The 13,226-nt window shown below is 40.4% G+C and overlaps 1 protein-coding gene across 1 annotated transcript in view; it reads left to right on the plus strand.

The window, feature by feature from the left end:
* Positions 1–8,856: 8,856 nt before the first annotated feature.
* The window catches only part of npas1 (neuronal PAS domain protein 1), a 71,380-nt gene continuing 67,010 nt past the window's right edge, over positions 8,857–13,226 (plus strand). The window contains exon 1 of the mRNA XM_041809531.1: positions 8,857–8,901. The gene's annotated coding sequence lies outside the window, so the exon portion shown is untranslated. The remainder of the gene's footprint in view (positions 8,902–13,226) is intronic.

The following is a 13,226-nucleotide window of genomic DNA, read 5'->3' on the forward strand; positions in this document are numbered from 1 at the left end:
AGCTGTTTCCCAGGAGACAAGATCTCACCTTGGCTCCACCTCTTAATCAAGAATGATTAAAAGCTTTGTTAAGACACTGTTTCCAAGAGGGTGACTGCCACAGGGAATGCTTGAGGTGCAAGGACATTTTTAAAAACGACAAAACTCATGACATGACACATTTTGTTCTGAAAGATCATATTCCCCAGAAAAAAAAGAATTTCAAGACTTTTGAAGTCTAAAACATGGATTTAAAAATTAATGTTGGGTAAAAGAAAAAAAAATGTTGCATAAAACCAACATTAAAATGTCTTCTGTCATGTCTTTAGCCTTAGCTGGTAAAGAGCAGTCTCCTTTTTTCAGACATACTTGATCTTCAGACCTTTAAAGTGAGGTATTTATTTACACAATTTAACATAATTGTATAAAACATATATGAAGTCTCAGTTACACCACTTAGTTTCTAAAGAGTTAAAGGTGATTTAAGGGACTCTCTTACCTTTCTTCACCGCTCTGATGCCCAGTTTGAGCTTGACATTGTTTTGACCATGTCTATGTGCGTAACTACACTGGTTATGTCAATATGATGGATGAATAATTTGTTTGCATTCATAAGCGGTTAAACAGGAGCCCCAAATAAAGTGATAAGTGTTTGTTCATGTTTATACAGCCCCTTCTTCATTTATATATTTTTCTTTGTAAATTTCATTAAAAAGTAGTCCAAAATCTTTCACCAATGCTTCTTGCCCATTGTCTGCCATGAATGGGAACTCTAAAGTCACATTTGAGCAAGAGAAATTAAAACTGTGAGCTATGATTATTTATTGTCATGTGGAGTTTAAAAATCTGTTTAAGTTTTATTTTTTAATGAGGGCCAGGTTTTACACATTGAAATGCAACAAACAAAACAAGAGATAATAATTAGCCAAACATAGATTTACCAAATCAATACACATATTATGAAGTTTATTTCTGCAGCTGATGCCACCTGATAGCTTGAATCAGATTTTAAAGGAAGGACTTTCTTATAATTAAGTCATTTCTAAGTTGAATTTTGAGTTGTGTAGCTACAGGATATGAAAGTGTCTTGGCTTGTTTGAACTGTTTTTCTGAAACCAACTACCAAAAAAACAAAAACCCAGCAGTTTTCTGTCACTACATCAAACTGACCACAGCCGATAGTGTGTGTAGACAGGCAGAGAAACAAGGCCAGACACATGGGTGGGACCGGTTGCTGTCTGCAACAGCAGTCACACGGTCGTCCACATGCAAGTGCACAAACACAGACAGGAACAAAAGCACTTTTATTTACGCACCGGATTCAATTATGTTTCTCATTCATCAGTTTATGTTAATTCTTCAGCCTCCGGTTGTAGTTTTTGTCACTTAGAGGAGCACCTTGATTTGTGAGGGGAACACCTGTAATGCTGCTCCCCGAGGCAAGCCTCCAGTCCTAAACTCAGCCTGTTAGGGCTCAAACACTCAGAGTCTGATATTCCCTGCCAGTCTCCTTCAAGGACACCTGGGGAAGACTTGGAGGACAAAATCACACACTGCCTCTCCCAGTGTCTCAGACACGCTGCACTTCTAATGCAGACAGAAAGCCTCCTCCAAAGAGACTACAGACTCACACAAAGTCTCTCCTGCACTCACTTACTTCAACACACAAACACCCTGAAAGGCCTTTCCACCTTCACATCCATGTGAGAAAAGCTGGACATTTTCAGTCTGTGTTGTTACTCTTATTGTTGCACTCTCTCCTGCTCTCAGCTGTTTAGAGCCGTGGAGGGGCGGGGGGCTCACTGGGACTCTTTGACGACCTCATTCACTCCCCTTTTCTCCCCCCTCGGACCCGCCATAGTTGACATGTGCAACAATGAGGCAGGAGGGTGGGAGTCGGACAAAAAAAACACTGAATGCGTCTTCATTTGCCTGAACTTTTCACACGTCTTTTTCTCTTTTGTTGCCCGACGCCCGTTCACTACAGTCTTGCGAGACGCTCGGCCAGTTTCCGCTGGCAAGACAGCCAACCAAAGCTACACCCCCCCTCTTTTCTGTCACCTCTCCCCCTTTCCTCTCCTCCATGTTAAGCCCATTTTTAGCTTGACATAATCTGAAATGGTACTTAAGTGAATTTATGTCTACCTCAGTGCATTAACTTCTGCTATTTCCTTCTTTATGTTGCTGTTTTTTTCTTTTTTTTGTGGCGGGTGCAGCGACGGAGAGAGCGAGTGGGAGGGAGGGGAGAGATTTGAAACTCAGACCACGGAGTAGACAGCCTATCAGTATTCAGTAGAGAAAGTGAGTGATGGAGGGAGAGAGACGGAGAGAGAGGGAGAAAAAGGAGGAGGGGGTGATGTATCAATATTCTGAGTAGTGTTTGAGGGCAAGGGGAACGAACAGAGGAGGGGGGCGAGGGGGGGGAGTACTTGAGTGAGTCTCTGAGTGTGATTATTTGTTCACGTATACGCTGGCATGTGTGTGAGTATGAAGTGTTGTTTGCCTCTTTGTGTGTGATTGTGTGTTTTTACATGGCGACTGGAGGAGGTTCATACAGTCAGTAGAGAAATATACATTTACTAAAATACTTAAATACCATGTCGTTTTTGAGGTATTTGTCCTTTAACCGCAGAGTTCAGCTTTGAGCGACAGCATCAAGTCTCAGAGCAGTAGGCCTTTAAAGGTTCACTGTATCCTTGGTAAATATGTCCGACTAGTAGTCTGATACCCACCAATCAGGCTTTGTTCAAGGCCTCGTGTTAGTACTGGGGTCTTTATATTTGTGAGGCAGCCAAGATGGCTGGAAAACTAGAGTCCAGTGTTTAATGTAATTGGCCATATTCACAGTATCAATGAATGGATGTGGAGGAAACATACTGGTGTGGAGAAAAGACCATGAGGCTGCTTTAGTCTGCACAGAATGATAACATCAGTGTGGTTAAATGATTCCCAAGAGGAGTGAGGAGACCAGTAGCTGGAGTTTTGGGAGAGAAATGTTGTCACATTCTTGTCTGTTGTGGATTCTAACTTCTCAACAGTCCGGGGTCTTCTTCGCTGGATTTTTTTTTATGATGCCCCTAATGTTTTCTGTTGGTGAAAGGTTTGGTCTGGCCAGTTCAGCACCTGGACTCTTCTATTGTGAAGCCATGCTGTTGTGATGGATGTGGTATATGGTTTAGCATTGTTAAAATACGCTAGGCCTTCCCTGAAAGAGACGCTTTCCTTGGAGCATATTTTGCTCTAAAGCCTCTATGTACTTTCAGCATTGATAGTGCCTTTCCAGATGTGTAAGCTGCCCACACAATAGGTACTAATGCAACTTTATTTCAAATTTTGATTTATCTGGCCACAGAACAGGTTTTCATTTAACCTCAGTCAAGTTTAAACAATCTTTTGCTCAGAGAAGATGGCCACATTTGTGGCTTCTTCTTCTTCCCTCCATGATAAAGCTTTAACCTACATTTGTGGATGGTACAGCAGACTGTGTTGACAGAAAATGATTTCTGGAAGTGTTCCTGAGCCAATGCCATGATATCCAGTGCAGAATTATGCAGGTTTTAAACGCAGTGTCCCTTGAAGGCCCGGAGATCGCAAGCATCCAGTGTTGATCTTTGGCCTTATCCCTTAACACAAAGATTTTTCCAGATTCTCTGAATCTTTCAATGATAGTATCTACTGTAGATGGTGGGACAGTCAAAGTCTTTGCAGTTTTAGGTTGAGGAACATTTTCCTGAAATTCTTCTGCAAGTTTTTAGACACAGTTTTTTGCAGATTGGTGAACCTCTGCCCATCTTTACTACTGAGAAACTTTGCCTCTCTAAATGCTCCTTTTTTTACCCAGTCATGTTACTATCCTGTTGCCAACTGATCTGATTAGTTGCAAATGCTCCTTCAGCTGCTTTTTATCAGTACCTTTTACTTTTCCACCCTTTTGCTAATATTTTTTTCATAAAATTGTAAAATGTCTGTTTCTACATCTGATACGGTGTTTATGTTCTTTTGTGACTAAGATAAGGGTTTATGAGATTTGCAAATCATTACATTCTATTTTTATTTAACTTTTAATTTTTAGCGCCCCAACCTTAATGGAATCAGGTTGTATAAAACAAAGAATTAACAACTGAAAACTTTTTCATGAAATATAATTTTAGTCATTTGTTCATGTTTTCATTTTTGTCATATTCTCATGCAATGATAATTCCTGGGCAGTGTGTGTATGTCGTCTAGTTTTAAGTCTCTGTTTAATCATGTGATGAGACTCTGGCCAGGTAAACACAGAAATCTATAAGGATTGATGAGCTGAAAAGAACCACAAGGCAAGCTAAGCAAGTAGTCATACCATACTGCAAAAGCTGGTGCATGAAAAGATAGGAGAGAGAAGAACGGGTGGAGAAGTGTAAAGCTCCCTAAATTAGACCTTGATTTTTACAAACAATTTTAACCAGCCCATGAAGCAGCAACTCTTTAGTTCAGCAGGCCTCAACATCTGCACCCTCACTGCCCCATTTGCTGCCCTTAATAATATGCCAACAAACATGCAGCTGGTAACCTTAGGAGTAAGTTACAAAACATTGGTCCAATTAATCGTAATATTAATGCTTTTTTGTTGGATGGTACTTTTACAGCAAGGTTATGCATACATGAAACAGAAATACAAAATTTTAAAGGATTTGAGGTATCTGATTGGCTGCTGCCCTTGTTCTAAAGTTTTAAATATATATTTCTGTTTGGTGCTGAGCACTTACTGTGTTTTTTTTTCTTTTTATTATCCATTTATTTATTTATTTTTAACAAACTATGTGCGTGTGGTTATTGCTGGCCTATTTTAGGACATGGTTGTGTTTGATGATAAATACTAGAATTACTATATAACTACTACTATAATCGTTTTCCTCTATGTTGAAAAGGAATGAGGTTGTGATGAGTTGTGAGGTTAAATGCATTAAAAATGCCCATAAAAATCTGCAGTCATTTCAGCACCGCAGTGAAATGGACAGCTCCTCTGCTCTCAGGTACTTGTCATTTCTCAGAACCTTGACTGTCAGCGCTAGTGATGGGAAGTTCGGCTCTTTTCAGAGAGCCGTCTCTTTTAGCTCGGCTCCCAAAGAAGAGCCAGCTCTTTCAAATCTTGTAACTATTCTGTTACAAAACCATTCTTAGGTTGAGCATTTAAATTTCACTGGTTAGGGTTAGGATTAATGCAGAGCGGATGAAGACGTGTGTTTGCACAGTATGATTCAGGTAGCGACACCCCCCTCTCTGTTTTCACATAAGGGTATAATCTTTTATCCTCACATGTGATTGGCTGCATGGCTGCCATGCTGGCTAATCAAAATAAAGTACTGGCTCTCACTCTATGCGAGCCGGCTCTTCTGATTCACTACAAAGCATCGGCTCTCAAAGCCGCAGCTTTTGCACATGACCCATCACTAGTCAGCGCTATCCATGGTTCTGAGCTTTCTCTTTGACCATTGTACCTTCTGATTATAACAGTTTACACATGGTTTTTGCTCACCAAGTCTGTTTTGTGTAGAGGAATTTTTCTGATCAGTGATCAGATTAAGAAAAAAAACCCTACATTTGTGCATATTTTTGCTTCCCAGGGAGCACAAGGGCCCATCATAATAGCATACACTGGAGCCTGTCATAACTTCCTTATGCCCCCTACAGACTGTGCGTTTATAGCAATCTTTTAAGTTTCTGGCATGCTACATTATGCAACTCACATCCCATACGACATCAAGTTTGATGTGTGCAGATTGTACAATAATAACTTTACCTCAGTGCTGCTGAATCACAGGCTAATATGTACACTGATGTGCAAGAATAAACGTCATCAGTGTGCGTCATCCATCTATGTTGCTAGTGCAGGGATAATAATAAAGCAAAGCAACAACAAAGCCTTTGTAGTTGTAGCATTCATACGCTTAGAAAAAATCTGAGATTAAGATTTTCCAACTTATTGAAATCCTTCTCCTTCTTTGGCTATCTTGCATTGTCTCCATTCTAACTAGGGCTGGGCAATTAATTGTAAATTGGATTAAATTGCAGTATGACCTGCTGCAATTTTCAAATCACAGAAGTTGCAATATTCTTTAACTTGAAATGTGTCAAAATACCAGTTCAATATTTTTTTTTTTCCATCAGCAGAGATTTTATGTACATTATGCAAACATTCAAGTGTCATTTTTTTTATAATAGTTTACAAAAATTCTCCTTTTTGAGTATTATGTATGTTTTTCTCAATCAATGTCAGTGACATAAAAATGATAATGCCCTTAAACAAAGCAAATAACATAACATTTGCAATACGAGCAGAAATAGTTAGCTCGTTCTATCTAAAACTGATGAAGCCTAGTGTTACTTCACGAAAGTCATACCCCAGCTGTGATCAGCTTGAAGCCAGCCTCACCTCCCCACCCCAGCTGGCTCCTTTATAGCTTAAAGCTTGTTGCACCCCCATATTCAAATTCATGCTACTATGGATTAATTGCTTCAGAAATAGTTTTATTGTTTTCACTACACATGGTCTTACCTATGGAATTATTTTATGCTTGGATTTGACAAAAATACGTAAGATTAACGCAAGAATGATCGCATGTTAAATCGCAATCGCAATATTTGGGGGAAAAAAACACAATTAGATAATTTTTGCAAATCGTGACTTGTTTGTTTGTTGGTGCCAGTGTAACATTTTTTTGTCATTTCTTTCTGCATTACTATTGGCTGGTTAGTCAACGTAGGTCTTAGCATTAGTCCCATTGTAAGATGGTCATCCTTAATTTCTAACACTGTCAGAATTTTATCCCAGGCTATCTTTTGTAGCAAGACCATGACAACAGTCATCTGTTTAACTGTCTCACAGTGCAACATAGAATCACCCTTTCAGAGCCATTACAAAGATAGCACCACGATTGGTCATCTTTTGTCTGGGACAGCCCAAAATCATACAGTTTATCCCAGGCTTTACACCACTGTCCCTCTCTGTCGCTCATTTCAATATGGATGAGAAAAGAGGAAAGAGGGGATGACAAGGCACCAGGAGTGTCTGCTGCTCACATGCTGCATCGCACATTGTAATAAAGTTAAATGCATTTCAATTGTTTATAAAACACTCATAAATGTATTTTTTAAATCTAGCAATAATGGCATTTTCAGGGTCCATTTATAATTTCTTTTTGAACTTTTAAAAATAATTTATTTTATATACAGTATAAGACTTATGGGTCTTGATTGGTAGATTTTTTTTAAAAACATGTTGCAGTTTGTACTAAAACTTATGAGCATCAGCGGTAAAGGGTCCATATTTGTTTTCCCGTGAGTTTGACTTGCACCCGTTCACTTTTTGAATGCTGTATAAATGTTCGTTTGGCAGTCCTAAAATGATGGGGAGAAAAATAGGCTTAAAGGATCATCTAAAAAATTGGAAGAAAATTGATTGTTCTCATTTAATAGCCAGCTTTTTCATTCACTAAGATAACACAAGTGACTTTTATTTTCACCTGACAAAAAAACTCTTAGTAGAGTATGTCTTTGTTCAACCAGAGACAGAGCCAGAAGAAGTTTGAGTTTGAATTTAATTGAATAAAATTTAAAAAGTTGTTTTTCAACATGTATGCATGCAAGGAACTAATAGCAGTAAACAGTGCTCCTCAGTATGATGAGCAATGGTTAAATTTGATGGAAGAACACTTGTTACATTTTAAACATGGACAAATTAAACCAGAATAAGTTGAAAAGAAAATCATTAATTGAGCTTGATATATTAAACGAGGCTTCCTTTAGTGTCAGGTGGGATAAACACTGATAATATTTTGAGGTCAGTGTAGAGGTCATTGTAAATGTTGGGATTTTGATTTGTTAGTCAGTGGATAAAAAGTTATCCATAAAGTGAAAAACAAAATATAATGCCACAAAAAGGTTTCACACTCAAGGTTAGGCTGTGGTATGTCTGTATGTGTGTGTTTGCACGGGACAGGAGTCACAGTTCACAATCTGTGTGGATGTGATGGAATCTCCCTTCTGTTTCAGTCATCCCTCCTCTCTCTCTCTCTCTCTTTCTCTCTCTCCTTACTCCGGCTGCTAATCAGCATTTGAAAGGCAGCTTTGACACTGAGAAAGAAAGTGAGGGGGGTTTTGGGGGGGAGGGGGGGGGGGCACAGCGAGGTGGGGGTAAACGAAAGCATGAGACACAGCGAGTTAGGGAGGGAGAGCCGGAGAGAGACTGAGGCGAGGGGCTGTACAAGCATGCCTTTTATATTTACTAGTGACAGAGAGAGAGAGAGAGAGAGAGAGAGAGAGAGAGAGAGAGAGCAGCTGAAGGCAGAGACAACTGGTGTGCACGGCTTTCCCAAGAGGAAATGAAAAGAAAGAAGCTCAGCGAGGAGAGTGAATGAGTGAGCGGGAGAGAGGAAGGGTGGGAGGGAGCATGCCGGCTGGAGAGAGAGAGACGGAGAGATTCTCACACTGGCTGTGTCCTAATCCGAGTCCATCTCCAAGAAGCAGCGGAGCAGAGTGTTGCTGAAGTGAGTCTGAGAGCCAGGGAGAGCTACATCAGCTAGCACACACACTTCACACACACATACCCTCTGCCTCTGTTTCACTCACTCTAGAACGGGGGAGTCCACGCGATGTGTCCGGCTGCGCGGTCACAGCTTTTGTGAAAGTGAGGGGGACTCACGCTGCCCCCCGTCCCAGCATCCCCCTTCTTTGGCTCACAGTGTTTGTTTGCTGTGTTTAAGCCCGAGGTGCTGCTGGTGGAGGTGGTGGTGGGGAGGGGGCACTGCCAGGGCAGAGCAGGGGCTCCGGAGAAGAAGAAGAAGAAGAGGAGGAGGAGGAGGAGTGGAAGAGGAGGAGGAAGAAGAGAGAGACAAAGTGGATGAGATCAACAGCAGCAGACTGATCGCTAGAAATGCCCGTCAGGTGAGTTCATAATGGATCTAACAACTTGAGTGTACGCACACTTTCTCGCACACATTGTTGACACTCAGAGTTTTCAACTTAGAAAGTCATGATTGTCAGATTTGTGCTTATAGTTTCTTTTTTTTTTATCTACTGAATTACATGAAAAAGGAACTTAGATTTACACCTGGAGTATTTTCTTTTTCCCTCAGCTTATGTGCGGCAGTGATAATTCAAGGATGTTAGACAACTTTAACAAACCCCTTAAGCAGTGGTAGGAAGTAAAAGTATTTTTAGGATTTAAAAAAGTAAAAGAATGAAAAGTTTTTTGAAGAACTTAACCTTTTCTCTGCTTGAAGTCTATGAAGTGTAAGAAGGTTTGATAGATGTGCTTTTTATAGCAGAAAATATACAGATAACTGCATATTTAATCACAAAAATGCAGAATCTGATTTTCAATGTATTTATACATAGATGATACTTTTGGTTGACTGTTCAGACTTAATTAGCCTGAAAACCTCAAAGAGCTTTCTTCATTTTATCATTTATTGCAGCTGGTGAACATTTTCACTGCAGGTTTTTTTAACCCATCCCTTTAAGGCTATTCAGAAAATTATGTTCTCCACTGAGTGGTTGCAGTAATAACGGCTTTCTGATCATTTCTGTGAATGTGTGCGGGAGTTTAAGATCCAGAGGCGAGTGTAAGAAGTGAGCGGCTGCGTGTCCGTCTCAACCTGCAGAGGCAGAATTGGTCACAGTTTACTGGCTTTGCAACATTCGCTGCCTTCAGGGTGTTTGCAGCAGGTGGTCCAAAATTGGCAGAATGAGTGTGACAAACGCGCAGTGTTCACCGCTGCTGTGGAGTAAATAATAACATCAAACAATCACATGCTGATTTAAGATTTTTTCTTCTTTTTAGTCATAAAATGCTCTTTTTTATAGTTGAAAGCTTGTTAGTTGAAACCTCAGACTGCTAGAATCATAGGGCGCTTATTTCGCTGCATGCAGGAGAGTTTGGATGCAAAAATTTGCGTCTAATTTCCTGGATTAGTCCCTGTTTGCGCCTGCACATTTGTGTCCGTCCATATGTCCAGATTTGTGTTGATTGTTTGTGTCATTCACTCCCTGAATGTTAATCCATGTGTTTTGTGTAAATACTGCTGTGTTTGGTACACCGCCCAGCAGCATCATTTCCACACACACCTGCAGTGAGAAGAGCAGGTGCTTGAGAGAAATTCAAAGCAAATAACTACCTGCAACACAGAGTCACTCTTTCAGGTGCGACAAGTAAAAAGAGTCATGTCAGTACACACTATTATGACATCTGAAGATTTTTAGTGACTTACTTTCATAAATCAGTGCCTTTTTAAACTTTTTTCAGGTATTTTACATTCTTATATCACTGTTATTTGTACCTCTCTGTTAGTATTTCTGCTGTGAAGATTGAAAACAGCAGCAATAGATGTATGCAGAAGCGCTGACACGAAACAGGTTGAGACCGTGTCATCACACGTCCGTGGTACAGTTTATACCCTGGACCACTGAGCCCCTAAGCCCCTCCATCCGTTTCAGCTCTCGCATGTGCAGGGCTCTTTGGTCGTGACCTCGCTTCAGGCCTTTTTTATTAGACCCAGATGCAGAGATTCTTCTTTGGCTTTTGGGCTTTGAGGAGTCGCGCTTCATGCCAGCAGGCGACTGTGTGACAGACTCTGAGTTGGATGACTTTGTGAAAAGTGAAATTGTTGGCAACAAAGACTTCTGTTTGAAGATGGAAAGTTAAGTTGAAAAAATTTAATATAAGGTAGCTAGAGAGTTTTTTTTCTTTCTTTCAAGGGCAGGCAGATGAGTGTGCTTTTTCTGTTTCCGCACTGGTGTGTTTCTGATGATCTGGCAAGGTAACATCTGGTTTTCTTTGAGGTCATTTTACATCAAAAACTCTCACATGAGCAGATAAAGTTAATATTGGTCGATTTTAAGGTATCTCAGTTGGCAGATAGTCACTTTTTGTGGCTGCCTGACATCCTCTCAGGTAGACAGACACCTCACGGCTCCCTTGCTTCCTCTTCACATCCCTCTCTTGATATTTTTGTCTCTCTCTGTTGCTCCCTCGCACACGCACAGACTAAGGTGGTCAGTGTCTGCTGTGTTGACAGACAGCCGCTCACACATGCCTTTGCTTCCTCTGGCTGTGCGTGTGCGTGTGAGAGGAGCGTTGACAGACAGTGTATGGGTCTGTGACAGAGGGTGTCAGCGCTGTGTCAGGGAGATGTGTTTAGTGTCACACTCTGCTGACCTGATCTCCGCTCGGACTGTCCGCTCCGGCCCCGTTGTGGCTCCTTACATAACCCCCGCTGTCATTCACACACCGGCCTGAAGGGATCCACACACAATCTCTCACGCACGCACTTGCTGACTTAGTGACGTGCATAAGATGTGAAGGCATTGGAATGCAAGACCAGGTGCCGGACTCAAATCTTCATCTCTTTTGTTCTCTAATTTATGCAGAAGTTTGATAAATTAACACCAAATCTGAGAATATTCAAACAAAGCGTGAAGCCCTGAGCAGTGTGTGGGAATCTAGTGCGAGGCCTGCGGGGATCAGGGTGTCCCCAGGGTGCTGCAAGACACCTACACAACTTGTGCAACTCTTATCAAGAGTTTGACTTGGATCTGAACTCTGACTTTTGCACCCTGCTAATTGATGTGTCTGTATTAGCATGTGGACATCGCTGTGCAGAATGAGAGTCTGCTTTTAAGTCCATGCACACACTGGCATCCTCGTGTGTGTGTTGGAGAGAGTGAGTGACCCTGTGTGCTGTGCTTTGGCCTGTGGTTATTTGGAGGTCAGTGCTGATGTGGTCTCTGCCTGCGGGAGTGGATTTACCATCTTCTGCCTTAAAGAGAGAAACCTGCATCCACTTAGCTGACTCTCACACACTCGCAGAGAAACTTTGCTTCTTCTTTTTCACCTTTTTCTGTTTCTTCAACACAAGGAACTTTTGCAATTTGGCAAACGATAGAAGTATGAATATTGTTCAGAATCCTCCCTTAGAAGCTTTTATCATTGACTTTCCTGCTAGACCCTCTTCCTTCCTTTGGTCCTGTCTGACATGAAGGTCGGGGTATTTAACCCTGGAATAGATAGCAGCTGTTTTTATTAACTTGTGCTAGTTTTTTAGCCCTGGGTTTTGTCTTTTAGGCCCGAATATCAAAAGGATAAGAGGAGGCTCATGATAAACTTTACATTTTAATGCGTTATATGTCTTTTTTGCCCTTTTGACTCTTTAAGTTCTCGATTTTCTTCAGCTGTAACTTGTGTTCTAAGTTATAACTGTTTTGATTTTAATGTTCAATATATTATAAGATTAAATTTCCTTTGTTTATCCCTAGGGATGCATGACATCATTAGCCTGATATCAGTAAAATTTCTGCCAATATTTACATCTGATATTTTGGCTGTGAATATCAGCGTGTATTAACTGTAAAATTTGTTGATATATAGGCTACTAATAAATTAGTGAAGTTGTAGGCTGGACCAACAAACCTGTGTAAGTTGTGATCTTTTTCTTTATTCATCTTTAAACCTTACATTGTTTCCAAAGGACTGAAGTTTTAGTTGTGTAAAACATAATTAGATATCGGTATCAGCAACAGTCCAATATTTTGCATCCCTATTTATCCCTCATTTCTATATAGTTTTACGTAAGTCATGCACTACACAACTGCTGGCACCAGGTTTAAAGAATCAAGAGGCAAAATTTTGCAAGACTTTGCAAGTTTTGTATTAATTTCCACTTTCCCTTTCTTATTTAGACTATTATATATATATGTTTAGTTGCAACAGAGCAGGGATCATCAACTACATTTGTATAAGGGGCAGCGTTTGTCTTTACAGGCACTTTGGGCCAGACTTTCAGATTAACTAAAATAAGATAAACACTTTGGTCAAAATAACACATTTCTCCAGTAGTATTTCTATTTTTTCAACATGCAAGGCATTTTTAAGCATCAACAGAGTGATCAGTCCCTATCGCCTTGGGCAATTTAAATATTTGCGCTTCATATTTTTTCTAGGACTGCCATGTTGTCCAACACCAGGTTTGACGCTGATATGCAGCGACCTGATTGGTGGAATACAAACAGAAGAAATAGTTTTTTTTCTTTTGATTCTCATGCAGGAAAATGACGCTCTCCAAGAGCCTGAAGCAAAAAGTTGACACAGAAAACTGTAGATTCAATCAGGACTGGACTGATAAGTATGTATGTTTATTATGCATCATATTTACTAAATATGACTGACAGGTAGATTTCTGTGAAACATGGATACGTCATTCCTGATAAAACTT

This window comes from Cheilinus undulatus, linkage group 2 (assembly GCF_018320785.1).
Source record: "Cheilinus undulatus linkage group 2, ASM1832078v1, whole genome shotgun sequence".
Taxonomy (NCBI): domain Eukaryota; kingdom Metazoa; phylum Chordata; class Actinopteri; order Labriformes; family Labridae; genus Cheilinus; species Cheilinus undulatus.